The sequence below is a fragment of the Amblyomma maculatum genome, chromosome 3, assembly GCF_055883805.1.
Source record: "Amblyomma maculatum isolate TAMU_Amacu chromosome 3, ASM5588380v1, whole genome shotgun sequence".
NCBI lineage: Eukaryota > Metazoa > Arthropoda > Arachnida > Ixodida > Ixodidae > Amblyomma > Amblyomma maculatum.
The window spans coordinates 99,300,971-99,326,211 of NC_139346.1; positions in this window are offsets into that span (position 1 = coordinate 99,300,971).

Sequence of the window (25,241 nt, forward strand, 5' to 3'; positions counted from 1 at the left end):
CCACCTGGGAATGTTTAACGTGCGCTGACATCGCACAGCACACGGACGCCACTTCGTTTCGCCTCCATCGAAATGCAGCCGCCGAGGTCGGGTTCGAACCCGGGAACTCCGGCAAAGTAGTCGGGCGTCTTACCACTGCGCCACCCCGGCGGCGCTGCGCCGTGGCAAAGAACAAATCGCTACAAAATGAAGGAAGCTACTTCTGACGCTGTGGCAGATGGAAGTGCAGCGGTTTCTGCATACCTCGTCATCATCAATGACTACAATAGCCCAGCAGTTGCCGGCTGCAGGGTAAGAAAGCGACCCGTACAAATCAATGCCGACGCGTCCGAAAGGGCGTGGTGGGTTGGGTAAGGGTAGCAACTCTCCAGCGGAAAGTTGATGAGATGGCTTGCGACGTTGACTGGTGAGCATGAGCGAACGTACTTGAGTACGAAGGTGTACATGCCCCGCCAGTAGTAACGCAGCCGGAGACGAGTGTATGTCTTGAAGACACCCGCGTGACCGGATTGTGGATTAGCGTGCAAACAGTCACAGATTTGCGAACGTAGCTGCCGGAGAATAACTAGCAACCACTTGCGGCGATCTGCGTAGTAATTGCGGCGGTAGAGGAGGTTATCACGAATGGCGAAGTGGGAAGAATGGCGGTGGAAAGCACGCGATGGAGAGGCAGCTGTAGGATTGGAGATAAAATCTAGGAGAGAATTTATCCAAGGATCTTGCCGCTGCGCTGACGGCATGTCATTGATGTGAAGCGATGGCGGGGAAATGACGGAAGAGGAAAGGCTCGAGACCTCAGCTGTAAGGGGCGGCGGGAAAGTGAATCGGCGTCGTGAGTCTTGCGGCCGGAGCGATAAACAACGCGGACATCATATTCCTGAAGGCGAAGAGCCCATCTTGCCAGCCTGCCGGACGGGTCTTTCAGTGAGGAAAGCCAGCAAAGCGCATGGTGGTCCGTCACTACGTCAATAGGGTGGCCATAGAGGTAAGGGCGGAATTTAGTAAGAGCACAAATAATCGCTGAGCACTATTTTTAAGTGACAGAGTAATTGGATTCAACCTTCGTGAGTGTTCGGCTAGCATAGGCGACCACATTTTCAGTATAACCTGATTTGCGCTGAGCGAGCACAACGCCGAGACCAATACCACTGGCGTCCGCGTGGACCTCAGTAGGCGCTATGGGATCGAAGTGACGTAGGACAGGCGGTGCCGTGAGGATCCGGCGTAAAGTATTGAAGGCATCGTCGCACGTTGGCGACCATGGCGAAAGGTGGGAACTGTCGGACAGAAGGTCTGTCAAGGGAGCGGCAATTGAAGCAAAATTTCTAATAAAGCGGCGAAAGTAAGAGCACAGCCCGAGAAAGCTACGTAGATCTTTGATGGAAGTCGGTCTGGGAAAGGGTGCTACTGCAAGAAGTTTGGCAGGATCCGGAGATACACCTTCTTGGATACAATGTGGACAAGAAAGGTGAGCTGGTGGGCGGCAAAACGACATGTTTTCAAATTCAGCTGCATTTCAGCGTCAGATAGGCAGGTGAAAACGTGCTTCAGACGGTAGAGGTGTGTGTCAAAGTCAGAAGAAAAGACGACAATGTCGTCGAGGTAGCAGAGGCAAGACTTCCAGTTTAGGCCACGCAAAATGGTGTCCATCATACGCTCAAATGTTGCCGGAGCATTACAAAGGCCAAACGGCATAACTGTAAATTGGTACAAGCCATCGGGAGTTACAAAGGCAGTTTTGGGGCGATCAGTGGCTTCCAAGAGAACTTGCCAGTAGCTGGAACGTAAATCTAGTGAAGAAAAGAGCTCGGCGCCTTGCAAACAATTGAGAGCGTAATCGATGCGTGGGAGAGGGTAGACGTCCTTTCGCGTAATCTTATTCAGGCGGCGATAATCGACACAGAAGTGTATAGAACCATCTTTATTTTTACGAGGACAACAGATGACGCCCAAGGGCTGCTTGAGGGCTGAATAAAGCCATTCTGAATCATTAGGTCGACTTGGTCTTCAATAGCCTGGCGTTCGGTTGCAGACTCACGATAGGGGCGCTGTCGCAGTGGCGCGTGGGCGCCGGTGTCGATGCGATGAGTGACTGTAGAAGTTTGACCTAAACAACTTTGATGAGAGTCGAAAGGGGAGCGAAATAGATGTAATGGGTTCAAAAGCTGAGTGCGCTGCGCTGGAGGAAGAACGACGTCGATGAAGCGGAAGATCAAGTCTGTAGAGGGAGGAGCGGGCGCAGGTAAAGGGGGGGCTGAGCGCAGTCACGGCAGAGTGTGACGCGTCGTCAGGTTCCTCAGAGATCAGAAGAGATGCGATTGGCTGGATACTGCCGAGGCATTCACCATGGCGCGAAGCAGTAGGGGAATTAAATGGGTTAGAGACCCATAATATGTAAAGGCCAGCGGAAATAGCGAGCACAGCGTAGGGCAATGGAAGACACTTGCGGCGCAGGAAAGTATGGGCTGGTGTGAAGAGAGCGGTCTCATCGCTAACCGAGGCACAAGCTGCGCGAACAAGCACAGAAGTGCAGGGAGGAAGGTCAATATAGTTGAATTCACACTATGTTCTGTAATGACGCACCTCCTATCAAGAAGCATTCGAAATGTGTGAAAATATATCTTTTCACGACCACCAATGAGCTGGAGCGAATTTTTTCTTAAAACTGCACTGTCACATTACAAACGTGATCATATCTTCCTGAATCTTAACGCGATTCCTCACACTCGCTGCATTTTATAGCTGTGGAATAAATACATCGCTCAAATCTCCTCCCTTCTGATTCGCATCCATCTGCTAGGATATTTTAGCGGAGAGAGATAAAGCGCGGCACACAAAATTGAAGGCAGCCACATGAGGAAGCCAAATAAGGCTTCCACAAGGACTGAGAAGATTGAGTATTGGATGTGTAATTTGTTTACAAAATAGTGGCAGCAATGTAGTTTGCTTACTTGTGGAGGAGTCCACTATTTGAATCAAAGCATATTTACAGTGGTTGCAAGGCACTTTGGAATTAGCCTTGCGGATTGAACCCGCAATCGTCCCACTGGTGGAACATTTAGATGTTAATCAATGCCCATATTTGAGGCACATGTCTGCGACCCGGCAGTGCTATTTCACCACAGACCCCGCCGTAGTGACGCAGTGGTTAAGACACTCGACAGCCAGCTGCGTACAAGGATGGTGGACGAAATGCTGCCGCCGACGCCACTTTTCGATGGAGGCGAAAAGCAAGGCACAAGTGTGCTGTACAATGCCAGTGTAAGGTCCTGCACTACGGCATTTCTCATAGGCATTTATCATACGCTGAGTTGCTTCTGGACGTTAAACCCCATAAACCAGTATAAACCTACTTCGCCAACACAAAGCTGCTATAGTGGTGAATAGTTACTCCTATAACTTCGACTCCATATACGAATTCTTAATACAGTATCAGAGAAGTATAAAGTCTCTTTGCAACATGCATCTTTTGTGCACGGATAAGCGATATGATACAAGGAAGTTTGCTCAGCCCGCACTTCTTCCAAACAAATTCTACTTTCTTTTAGGAATGCACATACGTGATACTGATAAATACCTTTGCTCACACAGCATGAGGACAGAGCCCCTTTATGTCAAAGTTGACCCGCACCTTCACCAAAAGATGAAATGGCCTTAAGGGCCGTAATTGAATTTTAAAGTGACTCCTCTAGTCTGTTTTGGAATTCTCAAGAACGAGCGATCTCGTTGTTGCATTTGCGATATGGTTCTTTCGCAAACGTGCGAAAGAAGAAACGTGCAATCGAGGATAGCGAAGAAAAAGGCTGTTTCAGCTCCTGAATTTGCACTCGGTTGTCAGAGCGTAAGTCACTAGGAGTCCTGGTTGAAATTAGGTCCTGGATTCAAATATCTTTTGCACAGAATGTTGAACCCCTTGTCTTTCTGCAATCTCTACATGCATGCAAAGTTGCTTTACAGATATTACGGAAACGTGAAGAAAAAGATGTTTCTATATTGAAACGTACTCTTCTAAATTGAACCGGCCGTCTGCGGAATCCTCAAATACCTTTTCCACGCAAACGTTTAAATTGTGGAAGATCTTACATTACGCGGCTTGGCATCAGAGCATCAGTTGTGAAAATTAGGAATGTTGCTTACCATCGTTCTCTTGAGATACTTTAGATCACGTTTAGACACAACGGGGACAGCGAGACCGTCTAGTCAACAGCCCGTCACCACTACAAAGGAAAAAGCGGGTCAGACTATTCCTCCGTATTAAAATTACGAAGATTTTTATTTACACTTGCATAACATCTGCCTTTGCCTAGAACAACAAAAACAAGCAAATGTCTCCAAATATAGCGACATTATCATGCCTTGACTATGATCATGCATGGAAAGTAGGCTCTGTCTAACATCCAAGGCTAGTTGCTTGTTCCGGTAGCCAGATAATGCGCAGAGATAACGTCTACGTATATTACCATACAAAAATGCTTGACGTTAACCGCAGTGCATCACGCACAAATTCATTACAAAGTTAGAAATTGGGGGAAGTAATTCTGTGAGTCGTTAATTATTCGCATGAAAGCATTTGAGCGCTTACTGCAATCCTTGACTGCAATATAAACGTACCATCAGTGACGAACGAGACCCATTAGCAGCAGGCCCTATGCGTATACGACTTCAGACTATGTAATTTGGTTTGAACAATAGTCCCATGGGCTACATAGAGAAAAATAGGCTCGTGTTGAAATGCTGAGAGATTTTTGATATTCAAAGTTGGGTAGCAATTGCAAGGCGCCATATAGTGGAGTCAAATCTTGGTGTAATCTGATTTCATTACTAGTCAAGCTTCCCCTTGTAGTGTTGCAGGCGTTGAAATTTCACCAAGTGCACAACAGTCCCGAAAGAGCACTTCCTTAAACATCCTAGGAGAGATAGCACAACCCGTAGTGAAGGATAAAATGGCCTCATAGGGAAGCCTGAAATTGTTGCGTCTTGCAATTTCATAAAAATGTCATATTTGAGATCAATTTTCGTAATTAATGGCATGAGTCCTATCAAAAGCTCAGCTATTTTTATTGATTAAGACAAATCGTGTCATTGAAGAAAAGTACGCGAATTTGCACCAAATAATTTACTGCTGAAAAGACTGCAATTCTTCCTTTTTTTTTCACTCGCAATGTATCTCGCTATGTGCCTTCACCGTTAGAAACGCCAGCATAATTTATCTATGTAAACTGACAGCAGTCGAGAGGGACAGTAATTGTGCGGTCTTCTTCTTGTTTCGATGCTAGCGTTTAGAGTTGCTTGCCACGTGCGGATAGCAGATTTATTTGTGCGACCGCTGTGCTCTTTTGTTGCTTGAGTTTACGATTGCTTTCCACGTGCGGAGGGGACATTGCCATGACGAAAATAGAACTAATCTGTGTGTGTGCTCAAGCGAGTTTGCGAATTTAGTAGACATGCAATAGAACACGCTTTATGATGCTCCCACAATATAAAGAAAATTATAGAAAAAATTCAGCGTATGTTCTCTACTTCGGAGTTTAAAGGTTATATGCCTTTTCTCTGATACTGGAAGATGAGAGTTATAGTTATAAATATTTTTCTAATAATGTCTGGCACAAGACAGTTTAACGAATGTGAGAAACAGCCTTACATTTTGTGCTCGGAAAAAATGTCTACACTTAGTTCCAAAATCTCTGCACAAGAATTTTATCTAATTGATACAAAGAGAACAGTTTTATCTTTTCGAGAATTAGCGGTACATGAGGATCACATTTTATTTTTGTAATGTTTATTCACATTTAATGCACATACAAGGAGCTTGAACGCATGACGTATTGTTAGCTTCTAACTATCCTCGACCAGTTTTATTGCTAACGTGGTAATTCCTGTTATCTGAACTTTCGTTTTAAGATAGATTTTATTGAATATAACGCGTGCATTGATATAGTAGTGTATTCAGGCCAATCAAGCTTTGCACCGTTCAGTAGATAACGCAGTGAAATAATGAGAAAGAGCCGTTTTTATTTCACAACAATGAAGTGAAAGGTTTCTCGAAAATAGCCCGGGATATGACTTGAAATTTCTCACTGGGTAATGATGAAACGAATGCCTCTACAGAAAAAAAAACTAATGTTAGCTATGTGTTAAAACAGCAAATGGCTCAGCTAAATCTGAAATTATTCATTTGTACTTATTCGTTGCCTAATAATATTGTGTAAAAGGACATTGATAATGAAAAACATATGCGCCCCGAAGTCATTCAAACAGTAAATCAAAAAATCAAATACCTTCGCATTTAGGGACATTTCAGGACAGAGTTTACATATGCCACCAGCGGTTTCTCTTGCTGTTCTTAATCGCATAATTGCACTTCGTAATTCGCCTATTTACTCGCCTCTTCTTAGTCCCTCTCATATCTTTCCTACCAGCATTCCTAGAGACTCTTCTTGTGCCAGGAGATGTAATAGCCCAAACGACATAAATTAAAGCCCTGCTTGACGAAACCCTCCGATCCTGTCTGCGTTGCCTTACGATTTCGCGTCTGAATCAGCATCCTTGCGTCCCGAAAAACATTCGACATAGCCGCAGCGAAAAAAACACAATCACAGAAGGAAGACACGTACACAAGGATCAACGCAGCGTTGGTCCTTGTGTACGTGTCTTCCTTCTGTGATTGTGTTTTTTTCGCTGCGGCTATGTCGAATGTAAGCTACCAACTCGCCCAAAAGCTTGTTTTCCCGAAAAACGTTATCCACACTATGCCACTTCAAAGGAACAACTACTGTTTAGATTGACTGCAATGTTTTTTGATACGTGGTCTGCTGGCCTGATAGAAGCTTCAGTAAGGTGAACGGCCTGTTATATTACCCGTCCATTACAATAAGCAGGAGGCTGGCAATTTATTTCTCGGCAACAGTATAGGACGATAGGGAGAAAGCAACATTTGACACTGTCCTGCTAACATTAGACTGTGAGCGAAAAGAAAATGCTGATGCTTACTGGGAGCGCAATTTCAGAACATCATGGCGATTAGGTTTGACTTGACTTATTTGTTTCACATTACAAAACAACTCATGGTGTGAGTGATGCCGTAGAGGAAGGCTCAGGAAATTTTGAGCACCTGGGTTTCTTTCACGTCCACTGACATCGCACAGTACTCTGGCGCCATATTTCTGGTCTTCTGCAAAATGCCGCCGCCGAGGAAGTGATGCGATCCCGCATGCACTGACAGATTTGTCGAGCGCAATAACCAACTGCACCGTCTCGGCGGAGGTCATAATAATGTTTAAGCAATCGTAAATGTGTGCCTGAGTTCCTATTCAAAGGCAAATTATTTGGCTTTTTATAGTATTTTCTTTAAATCAAATGGGTTGAAAATAAAGCCTAAGAGTCTCATCAATTTGTTCTTTACGAGAACCCTTTGAAAACAAGCAAGAATGAATAATATGTTGCAAGGCGTTTTTCTTCTTGCCGCAAATAGAAATTGAAACCTAGATTCCGTGCATTTCAGGTGATCCATCCGTATAAACCTTTTACTCTAGTATACTGTGCCTGCGTCTTGCCAAATAGAAATGGTGGTGGAACGGGACCATTTCAAATGGAATACCACTGAGAGTAACAGGTCTAAAGCGATGTGGCTGCTCAATGCGTCAAATTCACCAAATATTACGTGGAGGATATACTGTTGCCTGGCCGACGCGAAAGATTGTTTTTTGAGAGTGCCTTAAGATGGTGCTTTTGATTGCTCTTGTGATCAAGTTGAATAACATATACATGTCGCATTACTTGTGCATCTCTTTCATCATAAAATTGCTTATTGAAAAGGAGTAGTAGGCTCAAGTACTCGCACTGTCCTTCTCCTGCTGCCTCTCTAAATGATGTGTTTTATTTGAAAATGGCACGTCAATCTTTGTATTTGTTTACTCTAACGCTCAGGTTTAGTTTTCCTTGAAGCAAATTTTAGGGCAAAGAAAACATTTTCTATTTGTGGTCCTAACATACTCACCGGCAATATAAATAAAAGTTATGTGGGGGAATATCTGTAGCAAAACGGTCCGTAGAGCCCCAATCTGTATATTTCCTTTCAAGGGTGACTGCATATATACAGGCGTAGGCCGACCTGATTAGGTTAGCGCAGTCATGAAGGAAAGCGAAGTTTGCTTAACAAGCGTCACTTGTGAACTTTGTCAGGAAAGCGGTAACACTCATCGAGCGATTTGTTGAGCTTTGTAAACAATCAGCAGACATACCACGCAAAAAAGCTTGTTTCCTATATGGTCAAGAAAGGATTTTCTTTCCTGACATGATTTCTACCTTAACTTGATAAGCTAAAGGAGACAACAGTAAAGCAGTTAAAGAGGACGAACAATGTGTCAACGCCACGCGTAGTTAGAAACACGTTAGGTGCATATCGCGCAAACTAAGATGAATGGTGCAAAACAGACCTCGCATTGCCTTCTGTTATTGAACTAGACATATCCGATCAGATAAAATGCAGTCCGGAAGAAGCATTTTCTGCAGTCATTTTCACCGTATGAGATAATACCGAAAATATGGCACTATTGGTAGTTGACCTTTGCGAAAGTGCAGGAAGTCGTTATGTCGGACCGTCTCTTATTCTAAGTTCAGCAGAATTATTGCCTTTAGATTCTTGAAGGGAAATATCCAACAAGAGTTGGATGGCTTAAATAGCTTTGGTGCAGCCCGACAGTAGTTTTGTTTCCTCATTTATTGAAATACATTCCTTCCTTAGAAAAGGTGCGAATACCTTCGGGTTTAATTGTTTCATGTCTTAAGACCATATTTATTTGGTCTCTAAAGGACTGTAGGCTGCATATGTCATATTTGCGCTTGTCAATAAAATAGGGCTCAATTATTGCTTCAACTCAGCGAGCATTTTGCTAGAAAAAGAGCACACTGCTGTTACGTCACACCCAAATGTTATAGATGTTTTTTGTACATTTTGAGGCTTAAATTGACCATTGCTTCACTGATCCAGAGAAAAACATTGCCGTCTGCTTTACCTAACGGTGCATTATCAGAGTTTGCATTTATTGGCAAGCTGTCTTCTGTTGGGGAATCAGAATCGAAACCTATTTTAAACGTCGTGAGCATTTTGATGTTTTAGAGTGAATATTGCGACCCACGACAAAATCTCCCTGTATACAGAAGGCCGGGATTAAATCGGCTATAGTCTGCTTGAAAGAAAACAAAAGCATAAACAAAACGGATATAAATTATTAAGCAAAGATAAATGCTTCAAAGTTATGTACCACAAGCTGAAACGCTATAGGAAGCGGTTTTCAGCTCTCGAGGAAAGTTATATCTTGCGACAAGATATCCTTGTTATGTTCTCTTATGAAAGACGTGCTCGGAGGGATAACATTTAGAATACCCTGAAGCTCTACCTCTGAGATGTGACCAGAAATGTAGGCGACTTTTGTCTGTGGTTGCTCTTCTCGATCTTCGTTCGTGCACAAGACATTTTCTTTTAGCCTTATCACTCATCCCTAGTGCAAAAGCTGATATGAAGCCCAGCGAATAAAAAAGCGGAAGCTCCTTATCGCTTAATGTCAATTGAAGCTTTATTCTAGACAGGTAGCCCTCTTGACAGTAATGAACCCAACATGTTCAACCATCTCTTACTGATCTCAGATTATGTTTATCTATTAGCTTAGAATACTCATAAGCATGCAGTTGCGTGCCAACATGTCATCCGAAAGATGTAGATACAAAAGCAAGAAATGACTCCTTTAAGTAAGTCGTATGGATGAGCTTTGGTGAGATTGAAGCCAATTGCTGCACTGTTTATACGGTTCTTGGTTTCCATGCCCGTACAATGCCAACACCTGCCCTTCTGCAGATTAGGCCAGGTGACCTGTTTCCGCGACGCATGAGAACTTTCCAGTCAATATAGACCTGGCCATGTCGCCTGTCGCGTACACCTTGTATGGGGCACAGCGCAGTTTTTTTTTTTTTTGCTCACAGTTTACAGAATATGCCATGACAACGGCGTAGCCTTTGGCAGAACTCAGGCCCTCAGCTCTTTTGCCCTTCAGAACAAATCATCAAGCCTGAATACGTTCCAATAAAAATAAGGCTGCAAATATTTTCAGGATATATGAGAGACCGTATTTTTAAGAAATTAAAGCAGAGGGTAATAAACATGTGGTTTTAAATATACACAATATTTGGCGGCGCCTAACTGCAATGAAGAAGAGATGCTTATCTGAAAAATGCAGGGCACCTCCAAGGGACTGGCGATGCGCTCTGGGTGGCGTTCCTTTAGGTAATAATGTAGAACTACAGTATATTGGGAATCAACTGAGCTTTTCTCCCTTCTTTCTATCTATTCGGTGATGTGTGTTTCTCCAAACATTGAGAGCGGAAATTCCTGGTCCATCTCGTAACAGTGGCGCAATGTGCGGACTTATTCTCCATTCTAAATTCTACCCTGAAGGAGGAAGGTCCACCGCCCGAAACTGTTGTTAGAATAAAATAGATAATCGAGAAAGCTGTGTTATACGTCCGGTTTGAATTTAACTCTATATATATATATATGTGTGTGTGTGTGTGTGTGTGTGTGTGTGTGTGTGTGTGTGTGTGTGTGTGTGTGTGTGTGTGTGTGTGTGTGTGTGTGTGTGTGTGTGTGTGTGTGTGTGTGTGTGTGTGTGTGTGTGTGTGTGTGTGTGTGTGTGTGTGTGTTTGGTTTTGTGTGTGTATGTATCAAAGCAGTATGCTTACATATATATTACAACACCACTTCCAGTCAATAGCAAAACGTAACAAAATTATTCCAAAATATTTCATTGGCCTCGCAGACTGTTGTCTCCTTTCCTTATTGCCTCTTAGCCCCTCATTTCCCCTTTATTTCCTGCTTCGGTTAACGCCAACACGCAGCTATAGAAATAACGCAAAGGTGCTCTTGCATAGTTTCCGCCCTCCCCTCCTAATCGCGTTCCACCTAACGCTGGTGGTTCTGAGGACGTTACACGTACGCCACTATGATGGGTGGCGCTGGTGATCACTGTCAAGATTAGGTTACAAGCGATGTTAACCCAAACAAGTAGACGGGTCGAAAGACCTCGATGTCGCTCAGTTGGTAAGAACACTGGACAGGACATTAGGAAATCGTTGGTTCTGTTCCCACCATCAGCGTATTCCGTTTGCTTCTACTCCGATGTCTACTTCCTGAATTGCCTATTGTACTCATCCAGGTCAATAGCAAAATTTGAAATAGAAAATCCCATACGCTTTCCCAGGCCTCGCCGCCTTTTGGCTGCTGTTATAAATATATGCACTCGTTTATACCATGTCTCAGCTAACTTACACTAAGCCAGTCAATACACGGATATCCGTGGTACGACAGATTAGGATCCGAATCTCCATTGCCATGAAAAGACGTTCGTAAGGCATCCGTACATATGTCCAAATTCGGATACCCGAATCGGAAATTCGGTGTATGTCCGAGGGGCATCCGTTATTGAATGACGAGTGGATGTACGCACACGGACGTCTCAGAGGTATGCGTGAAATTCCGTCTATGGCCACGATCGAATTTGTGACCGACATACATGTTTTAACTGTCCCCACGTAAAATATGTTACATGTGATTCGGCTGTAGTGCAGATAAATTATCTGACCCCATTCCTACTAGCGCTGATATAAAATAACAACTAAATTAATCATGTGGCTTTCTAGCATCAGATTTGATAATTAATGCCGTTTTCTTTCTCCAGCAATCTTACGTGCCGAGGCATGCACTCTTCGTTCGGTGAAAACGAAACTCATACCAGGCAGCACCATGGAAGTACAGCATAGGAGCACACCTCAAACACCAGAATGTCTCTGCGATTCGAAATCAGCAGACACGTTCCGTGGTGTTTCTTTTGAATTTCGTTTTCCGAGCTTATTTTGAGTTGTTTGTTTATTATGTGTTTATTTCGCTGTGCTACAAAAGGTATGTTCCACTTATCGCTAGTCGAGACCTCCTTTGGGTCCTGAAGCTTTGTGCAACTGACTTCGCCGAGATGGTGCTTTGTTGCTTTTCATTAAAAAAGGAGCGGCTGGTCACACCCGAATGTAACAGTGCGTGAACATTACTTTTGGATGCTATTGCCAGATCGGTGAGGTGTTATAACACAGTTGCATCCTACGGCGCACTTTGTTCACCCTAGCGTGAAGTTTCAAGCACGGTTACCAGCGTGAGGCGATACCTGCCACGACACAAGTTTATTCGCGTTTACGAGCGTACCACCAGGGCCCGGAAATGAGTGCCTCGCGCCTCTCTCTTCTGTCTGCGTTTGTTGTTATTATATTTTGGAAATATTTTAGAGGAAACCCTCAAGACAGAGTGTAGTTTTGGAATGAGAGTAATTATTATGTTCACTCGTGCGCATCCGCACGGCGACGAAAGAAAGCTCGCAGATGTCGTGGTTAAAGATAAAAAAAGTCTTTAGGTGTGAATAGTGAATGATATGTAGGTTCGTAGTTGTGGTTAAACGGAATGTGAAAAAAGCATAATGCCAAGACTACTAGGGCTTTGCAGAGATGCGTGACTTTGCTATCTTTTTAATTCCTTTCTTTTTGTAGATGTGACCTGCCCACGTAGCGGATTGGTGCCAAAATAATACCAGGTCATAGAAACAACAGTTAGGCTGAAAATGCAAATATATTATTTTTGCATAATATTGACTCGTTTCCTTTGGCATGCAGAGCGATTAAACATGTACGGCACAGTATGTTGCACTGCGCAGTAGAAGTGTACCATAAAGTTGAAAGGTCCTGTTAGATTTGCTGACTTCACTCATATACTCTACTTAAATCCTTATCTTTTTACATCGATCGTAGAGAGATGATACCATGCTTTGGTGCAGCCTTGACAAGCATGGTATACCTCACAGAGTTAAATGCTGAGCCAGATATGAGCGCCTTACGGCTCCCATGGAGCTACAGGTCGCGAAATTGTGAGCAGACCACTTTTTCTTCATTGGAGCCCTGGTTTTTCAGATATGCTTTCAATGCCCTGCTGCATAATTTGTCAATGAACACAGGAAAAACGGCGTAACCACAGTAGCACAAAGAGAGAACCCCCAAGCACATGTACATTATTGGGAATCATTATGAAAACAAGGAGCTAAATTCTTCCTTCACACCTAAGCTGATGGCACATCACTATCTCGCAAAACTCTTCTATCACCCATGCATAAGGCTAATAAACAATGAATGTTTTTCCTTTCCAAGAATCAAAACATTACCAAATAAACCAAAGCAGTGTCCGCCCAACACTCAAGAAGTGGCGCGTGAAATTCCAGCGGCTTTTATTACAAAAAAAGAAAGGTAGCCAATGTGTCAGAGACGCATGAATCCGTTCTCTCATTGGTAGGGTAGTAACTCTAGTAGGGCCCACCAAGCAGCGTCACCTGGCGACAAAAAGCGGAAATATTGTCAAAATGATTTAGAGTGCATTTGAAGCCTGCCGTTCGCGTTGCTTCTAAAAAAAGCTTCTGTGCCGGAATTCATTAACACTACTTACCTGAGCACTGGTATGTCTGTTTGAATCTTCGGAGTGCATTTTGTTTCAATTTCCAACGTCACAGTAAGCTACCGACATCTTTCCTGGGCTGTGTGTTCCTTTAGATTGCATTATGTTATGTTTTTATGCCCTAATAGCCGCAAAATTAACCGTGAACGCAGCCAGGAGGTGACGGTATGACATTTGTTACACTGTGCAACTACATTCACTGCAATCATTGTCTGCCTTCATTGGGTGTATGTTATGTCGGGTGTATTTGGTGTACCTTATGTGGCGTTCAGAGACACCTCTCCGCAACAATTGCCATTTAACTTGCTGAGAGACAACCAGTGGAGAGAAAGAAGCTTTGGAACCCTACCGTTGAGGAAACGGAATTAGGTGTCAGCGACACATTCACGAGCTATATGCACAGAAATGAAGTATCTTGGTACAGTTTTCTGTATTGTTGTGAGGGTTGTGTGGCAGCTCTGTCTTGCTTTGTGTTTAGGCATGTGTGTGGCTCGTGACTCCTTCTGGTCTCATTGTGTGGCAGTGCTTTTTCTGTTTGTTTGGCTTTGGTTCTTTGTGTGGACACTGCTTTGGCTAAGATATTTGGTATCTTTTCCTTTTCAGAAAGGTAAGACGTTCAGTGTTCATTAGCTGAACCCGACTATTAAAAGGGAAAAAAATGTGCGAAGTGAGGGCGTGTTAAGGGTGCAAATGAATCAAGGATAAAATCAGAGATGAAATCAACCTTTCTGCGCGAAAGAGAAAGAGAGGATGGGCTCTGCATTCTTCCACGAGGTTTGCGATAGTGGCGGTTTCCACTATTCAACGTGCGAGCTTTGTTTGCCACTTTTTCAAACTGGTCATTTATTCAAAAATAGAGGTACATTTTGTATTGCTGTCACTATTGCAATGTTCACTGCGGATTTCTGAAGAGTGAGCATATAATGTCATTGCAATGCTTTGTTAGTCTTTTATTTATAGGTACGGCAAAGAAAAACACTGGTTGTACTGTATTACTCAAGAATCCCATCGTAGCATGCAAAGAAATCATGACATACTACATTCCACTATCTTCTGGCAAGCATACATTGGCCAAACTGGCCGAACTATCAATAGAAGACTAATTTGTAGAGTGCAGCAATGATATTAAAGTTTCATAGTCCAGAAATCTTCCAGTGGACTGGTACAAATGTGGCAGCAACGGAAAATATTTCCCAGTTTTTTAACAAGCACCATTCTGAACAAATGCCATAATAATCACATATGCAAAATAGTGGAAGCAGCCATGATCGTGAATCTCAAGTATGAATGTGCCAGCACAGCCTGTGTCCCTCTCAAGAACATAGATTGCATTAATCTGTGATTTTAGCTTGTAATATTTGCACCCTTTACGCGCCCTCATTTTATAGATACCTTTTTCACTTTTAACTCTGTTCAGTGCTTGTTTATCCGGTGTGCTTATCATGTACTGTTCTCATCAAGCTATGTGCTGCTGAAACTGATTGAAAACCAACGACCACCACAATCTATTCAGCAATGAACGTTTCATACCGAGTAATTCGGACAAAGGCCATGCTTTGCTGCATAATGACATCAGCTAGTATGCTGCATAATTACATCAGCTAGTATGTTACATGTGTGTTACATAAGTTGCTCTCAGGCTTCATTCCTTGGTCTTATGCTTTGGAGGTGACTGAACTGGACTAGGGACAGTATAGTACCTGTTTTCCGCAGCACAGTGTAGATACGTTTGAACGGTAGTGCAGGTTTTTCCCCCTCACATAATCAGCCCTTTGTTTTTGCTTTCTGCCATATGTAGTCAGAGAAATGTCCAGCTATAGTTCAGTTTACTTATACCTGGTACCAATGTATTGAATCACAGATTACTTGCAACTGTGTGGCAAGGAAAGGACTGAATCTGTTACTTTTTATTAGGCTTTCAGTGTGGTCATATCTATAGCAACTGCGTTGCATAATGCTGTCTCTTTACAATAAGGTCCGCGTTTAAAGTGTGTCTGGAAAACAAATATATTGCATTTCAGTCTTGCCGCAGCGTAGCAATAGTTAGGGCGCTCGACTGCTGAATCTCAGTATGCAAGCTCGAATTCTGAGATGTTAACTTTTCTAAGCAGGTAAAATGCAAGGTGCCCGTGTGTTGTGATGTCAGTGCATTGTAAAGAACCAGAGGCGGTCGAAATTTCAGGAGAGTTCCACTGTTGTGATAGCTTGATTTTTTTGGGGATGTTAGACACCATAAACTAGACCAAACCTATGTTGCACCTCAAGAAATATTTTGCTGCTTGTGGAAAATATATATGCTTGGTCTTCCAGCTACATATGCTATACTTTATGAGGTTGCGAGTTTGGATCCTACTAGCAGCACCTGTTTTTTGTTTTTTTTGCCTTTTAATCAATCATGTTTCAGCCATAAAATAATATTGTTTCCTCGTTGATCAACGCTGCAAATTAGAATGTATAAATACACTCTTAATCTTTCCTTGGTTTTATTAACAGCTGGCTTTTTTCATGTCTATAATCTAGTACTATTATTTCTGGCAACCACTGATACAATATATGCATGAATATGTATGAAAAGGATGCTGCACTCCTTGCTCACCTGCCTGTCACATCTGGATCATGAGCAGTGTGCATTGCTCCTTTATGTATTGTCACGCCACTGACGACGAGGAAGAATTGTGCTGGTTTGGGAGAAGAAGAGGAGAAAGCGTTGGTTCCTGGGGGCTAGTAGGCTTAACGTATCCCACTGCCATATCTGTGTAAATAAACACCCCTTTCCTATTTCGCCGTAACAACTTGTTGGAGGTGCTCCGTTCGATCCCTAAGTACGGCGCAGCAAGACCAACTTGAGTTTCGACGTATTCGCCGCCTTGCTGGACTGCCACCGTTTCCAACAATCATGGACCACACCGAATCTAACCGTGCCAGCCGCGACGTTTCAAGCCAGGCTGGTGACAGGCCTGCCCCCTCCAGCTCTATTCCCTGCCAGCCTTACCGGGAACCACGACTTTTTGCAGGAGAAGAAGGCGAGGACGTTGAGAAGTGGCTACTTCATTATGAACGAGTTAGTCGGTGCAAGCGGTCGGACCCTATCACCATGCTAACAAATGTCGTTTTCTTTCTACCTCACACGGCTATGACCTGGTTCGAGAATAACGAGGACAATTTGACAACTTGGGAACGGTTTGCCACCGAGATAAAACAGCGTTTTGGTGACTCTACCGAGCAAAAAGCGGGCTGAGCAGACCCTTGCTCAAAGAGCTCAATTGCTGGATGAAACTTGTACCACTTATGCAGGAGAGATCCTCAGATTGTGCAAATGTGTGAATTCCAACATTCCCGAAGAAGACAGAGTCGGCCACATTTTGAAGGGAATCGCTGCTGACGTGTACAACCTTTTAATTGCCAAAGACACCCTTGAAACCGTCTCCGATGTTATCAAACACATCCGCGCTTTTCAAGCTCTCAAAACCCGTCGTATTGCGCCAAAATTTGGGCGGCTGGCCAACGTGCCTACCGTGGCCAGCCTTGATGACTATGCCCAACTAGATCTTCCGTCGATGATCCGGCAAATCGTGCGGGAAGAACTCCTGCGGCTCAACCCACTTCCCCTGCGCGAATCTGCTGAGGTCTCTGTCCAGAGGGTATCTAGACTGCAGGCTTCACCACCACAAGCGATTACAGTGCAGCCTTTCGCATAAGCTCCTGAAGCTGCACCTTCTGTTGACTATCCTCCTATACATTTCGCCAACCGGAATACGCCAATGCCTGACGCCCCAAGATATGACATCGCCCCAAGGGCACACAGATCTTCCAGTCGATCTACCACGATTCCTGAGCAGTATGAGCATTCAGCCAGACCTACGACGCGCCGAGCTGCTCCTTTTTCTTATCCACAACAGCATTTTCTACCTTCCCCGCCGATATGCTACCGCTGCGGCGTCGAAGGTCACATCGCCAGGTACTGCGGCAGTAGGTTCCCACCTCGCTATAACCGTCCGACGCCTACAACAGTACCCAACAATACAGTCCTGTTTTTCAGCAATCAAATCCTCAGCGTGGGTATTACCGCATCATCCATAACCAGAACCTCCGCTACCACTCCCCTGCATCTGATGGAAGTGTTACTCCTCCACCCGCCTTCCATGCGCGTCGTTCTCCATCACCGCGGCGGCGCTCCATGTCGCCTCAGCAGAAAAACTAACCAGCGCGACCAATGGGGGTGAGACCGCTGGAAATGTGCTGTGTGCCAACATCCCTCCAAATATAATGTTCAAAAACAAAATTCGTGTGTTCATTGATGGTGTGTATACATTAGCTTTGGTGGATACGGGTGCGACTGTGTCTGCGATGAGTAATCAGTTTAGGCGCTTGTTGGGACGCAAAGTGATGTTGGATATGACCGGGCTTCAACGTTTTGTGGTGTGAGTGGAGAGGCGTTGCGGCCACTCGGTGTGTGTAGTGCGCAATTGTCTGTGGGTCGCGCAATTTTTCAAGCCGAATTCGTAGTCTTACCCCACTCTACGCATGACATCATTTTAGGAATGGACTTCTTGAAGTTTTGTGGCGCTACCGTGGACTGCCGAAGTCAAGAGGTTCATTTTGACGGCTCGCATCTGCCGACTCTTTTTGAAAGTGGCGGTAATAAATACACAGTTTTTAGTATTACTGAAGACACTGTAGTTCCACCTTTGTCTGCCATGTTCGTCCCCGTGTCAGCTCCACTTCTTGGCCAGGTTTCATTTCAGGCCGTGGTGCACCCAGTTCACTCAGCATGCCTGAAGAAAAGTGTTATTATCCTCACTGTATGATCTCCGTGCATCATGGTAGTGCCTCGTTATGGACAATCAATCCATCGTCCGAGCCCGCAGTTTTACCAACGGGATTGAAGCTTGCCTCCTGTGCACCCGATGCGCCCCACGTCGTTGGTTTGGTCACAGATGCTACGAGTGCCACCGTACCTCTGCCTGCTGATGAAACTTGGATCTTCCGTATGATTAGCGCCGATCTCAGCTCACCTCAACACCATACTCTTGTGGATATTCTTCTACCCTTTTCGCCTAAGTTTGACTTTTCTCAGACAGATGGACCGACCTCTCGCCCTGCACATCGGACCCATCGTACCATCGACACTGGTTCGGCTCGTCCCATTTGTCAAAAGCCATATCGCGTGTCCCCATCTGAGCGCAAAGTCATTCATGAGCAAGTGGAAGACATGCTACGGAAGAGGATGATACAGGAGTCATCTAGCTCCTGGGCTGCCCCTGTTATTCTTGTACACAAGAAAGACGGTTCGTGGCAATTCTGCGTCGATTATCGGCGTCTAAATTTTGTTACGAAAAAGAACGTCTATCCTCTTCCTCGCATAGACGATGCCCTCGACTGCCTCTCTAGTGCGTCCTATTTTTCTTGTTTTGATCTCAGATCTGACTACTGGCAAATTCCAATGAACCCTGCGAATAAGAAAAAAAAACAGCCTTCGTAACGCCAGATTGCCTTTATGAGTTTAATGTTATGCCATTCGGGCTGTGTAATGCGCCAGCCACATTTCAACGCTTTATGGACACAGTTTTGCGAGGCTTAAAATGGGACGTTTGTCTTTGCTATCTGGACGATGTCGTCATATTTGGGAAATCCTTCCAAGAACACAATGACCGTCTAGTACGCGTCTTGAATTGTCTGCACGAAGCCGCCCTAATTCTATACTCGAAAAAGTGCCGCTTTGGAGAGCGCCAAGCACTGGTGCTAGGACACCTTGTCAATGGTGATGGTGTAATGCCGGATCCCCAGAACACTGCCGCTGTTGAGTCTTTTAAACCCCCTCAGACAGTGAAGGAGTTGCGCAGTTTTCTAGGGTTGTGTTCTTATTTTAGACGCTTTATACATCACTTTGGTGACGTCGCTTACCCACTGACGTGCCTTCTCAACAAAAACTCCACTTTTGACTGGACACCAGACTTCGACGCGTCATTTCGTCAACTGAATTTTCTTTTAATATCTAAACCCATCCTACGCCACTTCGATCCTGCTGCAGTGACAGAGGTTCACACGCACGCTAGTGGAATCGGTCTCGGGGCAGTCCTTGTCCAACGGCACGATGAACAAGAGCATGTTATCGCGTACGCAAGTACGCCCTGAGTAGGCCGGAGCGAAACTACACAGTCACCGAACAGGAATGCCTGGCTGTAGTTTTCGCTGCGCAGCGTTTCCGTTCATATTTGTACGGACGGTCGTTTACTATCGTAACTGTAAGGACGCAGTAAAAAGCGACTCGCACGCGGAGTCGAGCTGGCGCTCGAACCCCCACGCGCCGAGGCCAAGGAGCGAGCGCTGATGTTTTTTTTTCTCCTTTTCTCCCCTCTTCTTGGGCGCGGGCGCGCGCGAGGCTTGGTTTGTTCCGTCCCTTCGCCCCGAGGTGTCACCAAGAAGCGAACGGCAGACGCATCCAATTATCAGCCGGGAACAGCAGCAGCACGCTTCTGCGAACCACTTTACGGCCACATCGTCCAGCGATGTCCCGCCGTGGCGCCAAGCATGGGTGCAGGAAGACGCCGTTAATGAAGCTTTTTTCACTGCCACAAGCGCTCACTAAATGTCCTGCAGAAGGCGACAATAGCCGCGACCCTCGGCCCTCCCAAGTAGGCAATCAGCCCAGCGGCCTCCCGCTGTGTCGCAAGACATTGGGTCCGAGCAACGGCGACTGTACACTGCTCCGGGACAGTGCCCCCCCCCCCCTTTTCCTCGAACGGGACGGCGGGGTGGCCTAGTCTCCAGATCCCCCGCGGCGTTTCTTTCACAAAGGCGCCAGCTGCCAGGTCGCGTCGCAAACACGCTGAGGAGGGGAGGCAAAGACAGGCGCCATGTAAGAGGGTTTTGGGACCAGCGAGTGGAAAGAGTTTGTGTTTTGAATGTTGTATTTTTATTTAACTTAATTAAGGACCTGGGTCCGAGATTATTCCCAACTGTTGGAAAGGCGCAGTCAATGGGAACGCCACTGTTGGAAAGACGTAGTCAATGGGAACGCCGCTCCCGAGTGATGCATCTGACAGCGTAGCCAGGCCAAAAGTACGCCGCTTTATTTCCAGATCAAGGGGTATTATATAGTCAGAGGGGTGAGGGGAAAGAAGGAAAGCAAGAATGAAAAGATTGGTGCCGTTGCCGGTTCATAGATGGCGATAGCATCCCTTCCTCCTAATAACCATAGCGTTCCACAGGTTTCTTGACCCGGGTTGACCTGCGCAGCTGTGTCTCTTGGGGAGCAGGGTCTGCGGGCTCTGACGTGGATGCGTTGTTTTGAATAGCCAGCGGATGGTCGACTGGTTCTGCTGCTGGACTGTATGTACCCGTGAGTGTGGATCCCTCGACGTTGCGCTTGCGGATTTGATCAGCATGACGACGGACCACCACATTATCCTCCGTCTTGACGGTGACTAGTCGAGCTCCTGTTCTTGACTTCACCTTTCCGGGTGTCCACTTGTCACCAACACCGTAGTTACGAACTAGTACAGGGTCCCCCGGAGCTAAACTCCCGCTGGCGTCGTCCGACTCTGGTGTAGCTGCTCTGCTCTGGACAGGTTTGTTCCTGAGAGGAAAACACATGTCAAGTCTGGTGCGTAGTCGATAACCTAACAGTAATTCTGAAGGTGATAGGCTCGACTGCCTTGGGGCATTCCGGTATCGACACAAAACTCGTGCGAGTGCGGTTGAGAGATCCACGCCAGGCATCTTCTTTAACCCATCCTTAACCGTTCTGACCGCGCGTTCTGCCAGCCCATTGCTTTGTGGGTGGTAGGGCGGTGCTCGAATGTGGGCAATGCCATTCCTGTTCATGAATTCGGCGAAATGCGACCCGGTAAAGGGCGTGCCGTTATCAGTTACTACAGTACGCGGTAGTCCGAACTGGCTGAAGAGCGTACGCAGCGCGTTTACCGTGTTGCTTGACTTTGCACTCGAGAGTGGAATGGCCTCGATTAATTTGTGCCCCGCCGGGGTGGTGCAGTGGTAAGACGCCCGACTACTGTGCCGGAGTTCCCGGGTTCGAACCCGACCACGGCGGCTGCGTTTCGATGGAGGCGAAACGAAGAGGCGTCGTGTGCTGTGCGATGTCAGCGCACGTTAAAGATCCCCAGGTGGTCGAAATTACTCCGTAGCCCTCCACTACGGCTCCTCTTTCTCTCTTTCCACTTTCATTCCCACCTTCCTCCCTTCCCTTACGGCGCGGTTCGGGTGTCCACAGAGCAAGTGTGACAGTTACTGCGCCTTTCCCTTCCTGTGAACCAATTTAACTTATTTAACTCGATTAATTTGCTGTGAGAATCAACCACGATCAGCAACATTTTGTCCCTGATGGGTCCAGCAAAATCGAGGTGCAATCGGGACCATTTTTCTTCTGTAGCTGGCCAGTTTACTGGTTTACGTGCTGGAGGCATTGGTAAAACATGGACACAGTTTCTGCATTCATCGGCTATTCGGCTAGTGTCCCGGTCGATCTCCGGCCACCAAAATTTGGACCGTGCTATCTTCTTCATGGTGCAGACGCCCTGATGGACTTCGTGTAATATCAGCAGTCTACCGCGCGCCTGTTTGGGGACTACTACACGATGTCCCCACAGTAGGAGGCCATCCTGAACAGATAATTCATGTCGCTTTTTGTAGTAATGCCACATCTCAGTGTTACCGGAGCAACATGCTTTGAGCCAACCCTCCTGGACGTACCTGCGGACAAGTGCTAGTACCACGTCCGTTTCTGTGAGTGACCGCAATTCTTCTATAGTGATGGTCGACTGGTCCCACTGGTCGATGGCGAGGACAAACTCTGCGTCTCCTTCCCTTGCGGTCTCCGTTTCCTGCAAAGTTTGAGGTAAACGGCTTAGGGTGTCCGCGTTAACCATCATTTTTCCGGATTTGCAAAGCAGCTTGTATTTGTACGCTCCCAGCAGAAGAGCCCATCTTTGTATTCTCGCGGCGGCCATGATGGGGGTCTGACGATCCATTCGTAGAACGCCGAATAGTGGCCGATGATCCTTCACCAGGGTGAACTCCCGGCCATGGAGGTAGTCCGGAAACGTGAAACGCCAAAAACGAGAGCCAACGCTTCACGTTCGATCTGAGAATACTTCTTTTCGGCCGAAGTTAAGGTCCGGGACCGAAATCCGATGGGCGTCATTTCCCCATTAATGCGATAGAAAAGTGCCTCTCCCACACCGTGAGGCGAGGCATCGCATTCCAAAAGTAGTTCGAGCTTCGAATTGAAATATGTCAACACAGGGGCTGCGCAAAGAGCCTTTTTCGACAGTTCAAATGCTGCTTGTTCTTTATCGCTCCACATCCACCTGGCTCCTTTCGTCAGTAGATTATACAAAGGCGCAAGTAAGGTGGACAGGTTAGGGAGAAACTTATGGTAGAAGGTGATAAACCCAAGAAAGGCACGCAACTCTGTAACGTTACGCGGAGAAGGGATTAGTCTGATAGCGTCGATGTTCTTTTCAACAGGGTGCAACCCGTTTTTATCAATGCGGTGACCGAGATATGTTACTGCTTGCTCGGCGAAGCGGCATTTTTCAGCGCGCAGCTTAATGCCATTTTCCCTGAAGCGTTGCAGTACTGCTTTCAAGTTTGAGTCATCTTGGCTAGCTCATCGTCAAGATAGACCTGCACGCCGGTTAACCCTTGGAGCACGGATTCAATTTTCCGCTGAAAGATTGCTGGCGCACAAGAGATTCCAAATGGTAGCCAATTGTAGCAGTATAGCCCTTTTTGAGTGTTGATGACGGCCAGTTTCCGCGACTCCTTGTCCAACGGTACCTGGCTCCAGGCGGTACCAGGCGTCTCACAGGTCTAGCACACTGAACCGTTCTCCTCCCGCTAAATTGGCAAACATGTCGTCAATAACTGGTAGCGGGTATTGCTCAATCTCACACACAGGATTTAGTGTGGCTTTAAAATCTCCGCAAAGGCGCACTGAGCCGTCCTTCTTCAAGACGGGAACAATGGGTGTGGCCCATTCCGAATATGGTACAGGCGATATTATCCCTGCTTCCGTAAGCCTATCCAACTCCTGTGAAACTTTTTCTTTGTACGCAAAAGGAACCTTCCTTGCCTTGAAAAACTTGAGGGCTGCTTCGCTCTTGAGATGAATTCGTGCTGGCGGGCCTTTCAAGAGTCCGGTGCCCTCGCCGAAAAGATCAGCATAGCTGTTCAGAATTTCCCCGGCAGGTTGATGGGCAGCTGGCGGAACCGTGCTGGCCACGTTAGTCTGCGCCTTTACGTGCAGGAGAGTCATTCCGGTGTCCTCCAGTTTCTGCAATAAATCCCGGCCACAAAGACTGGGGCCTTTGCAGTTTAACACCACCAGATTGCATTCCACTGAAGTTGCTTGATAACGCACGTCCATGTTCATGACGCCCAGCCCTGGTAGCTTTCCAAGATAGCACGATAACTTTATCGGCAATTTCGCGAGCGGAGGCCATTCATTGCGATGTTTGTCATTAATAGCTTTTCAAATGACGCAGACTGGGGATCCAGTATCAATGTCCATCTTTAGGTCAACGCCGTTACATGTGAATGTTTCCTGAATGGGCGGTAGCAGCGTCTGCGCCGCCGTACGGAGGGACCATATCTGCGATGTACTGCTATCACTGTCTTCCGATTCCTGCCGCTTCTGTGCTTCCATGGTACCAGTTCTGTTAACGCTGTCAGCCGTTGAGCACATCTTTGCTAGATTCCCGTATCGTCTGCCTTTGAAACATCGCAGTCTGTTAAAGCGACATACTGCAGTCTTGTGGCCGTAGTTACCGCAGCACTGGCATTGCGTTCGCGGTTGCGTTCGTATCTCTGATTGGCGCCGATGAGTTATCGAACACGTTTGGATCCCGAGCCTCGCCGGTTATGCCTCGCGAATCTAGTTCGGCGCTTTCTGCAGCTAGTGCTAGAGCCTCTGCTTCCTTTAGCGACAGGTCTTTTATTGCCAGAAGCTGCTTTTGTAAACTCTTTGATCGGACGCCACACACGATGCGGTCTCTGATCATTCTGTCTAGCATAGACGAAAAATTGCAGTTCTGTGCTATTTGTCGTATAGCGACAATAAATTCCTGCATGGATTCTTCTTTCTGATAGGGGTTGAAGAACTTAAAACTTTCTGCTATTTCGTTTGGTGTAGGATCATAGTAGCCGTTCAAGGTCTCGACTACTTTGTCGTAGCTCAACAAACTTGTTTTTGCTGGCGCTACTTTACTGCATAAAACTTGAACGGTCTTTGTCCCAAGGGCGGCTACTAGTAAAGCCCTCTTCTTTGCATCAGCTCAGATTTCATTGGCCTCAAAGTACGCTTCTACTTTCACCAGGTAAGATTGCCACTTATCTTTTTCCTCATCGAAGTCCGGTAGCTTGTGACCCATGTCTGGCGCTGTCCTGGGCCCGATATCCTTGCTTCGGCCTCGTCGCCACTGTTGGAAAGGCGCAGTCAATGGGAACGCCACTGTTGGAAAGGCGTAGTCAATGGGAACGCCGCTCCCGAGTGATGCATCTGACAGCGTAGCCAGGCCAAAAGTACGCCGCTTTATTTCCAGATCAAGGTCAGAGGGGTGAGGGGAAAGAAGGAAAGAAAGAATGAAAAGATTGGTGCCGTTGCCGGTTCACAGATGGCGATAGCACCAACCCACTGGGGTTGTGGCATGTTTTTAAATAATTCGATTGGCTGCTTCATATTCGG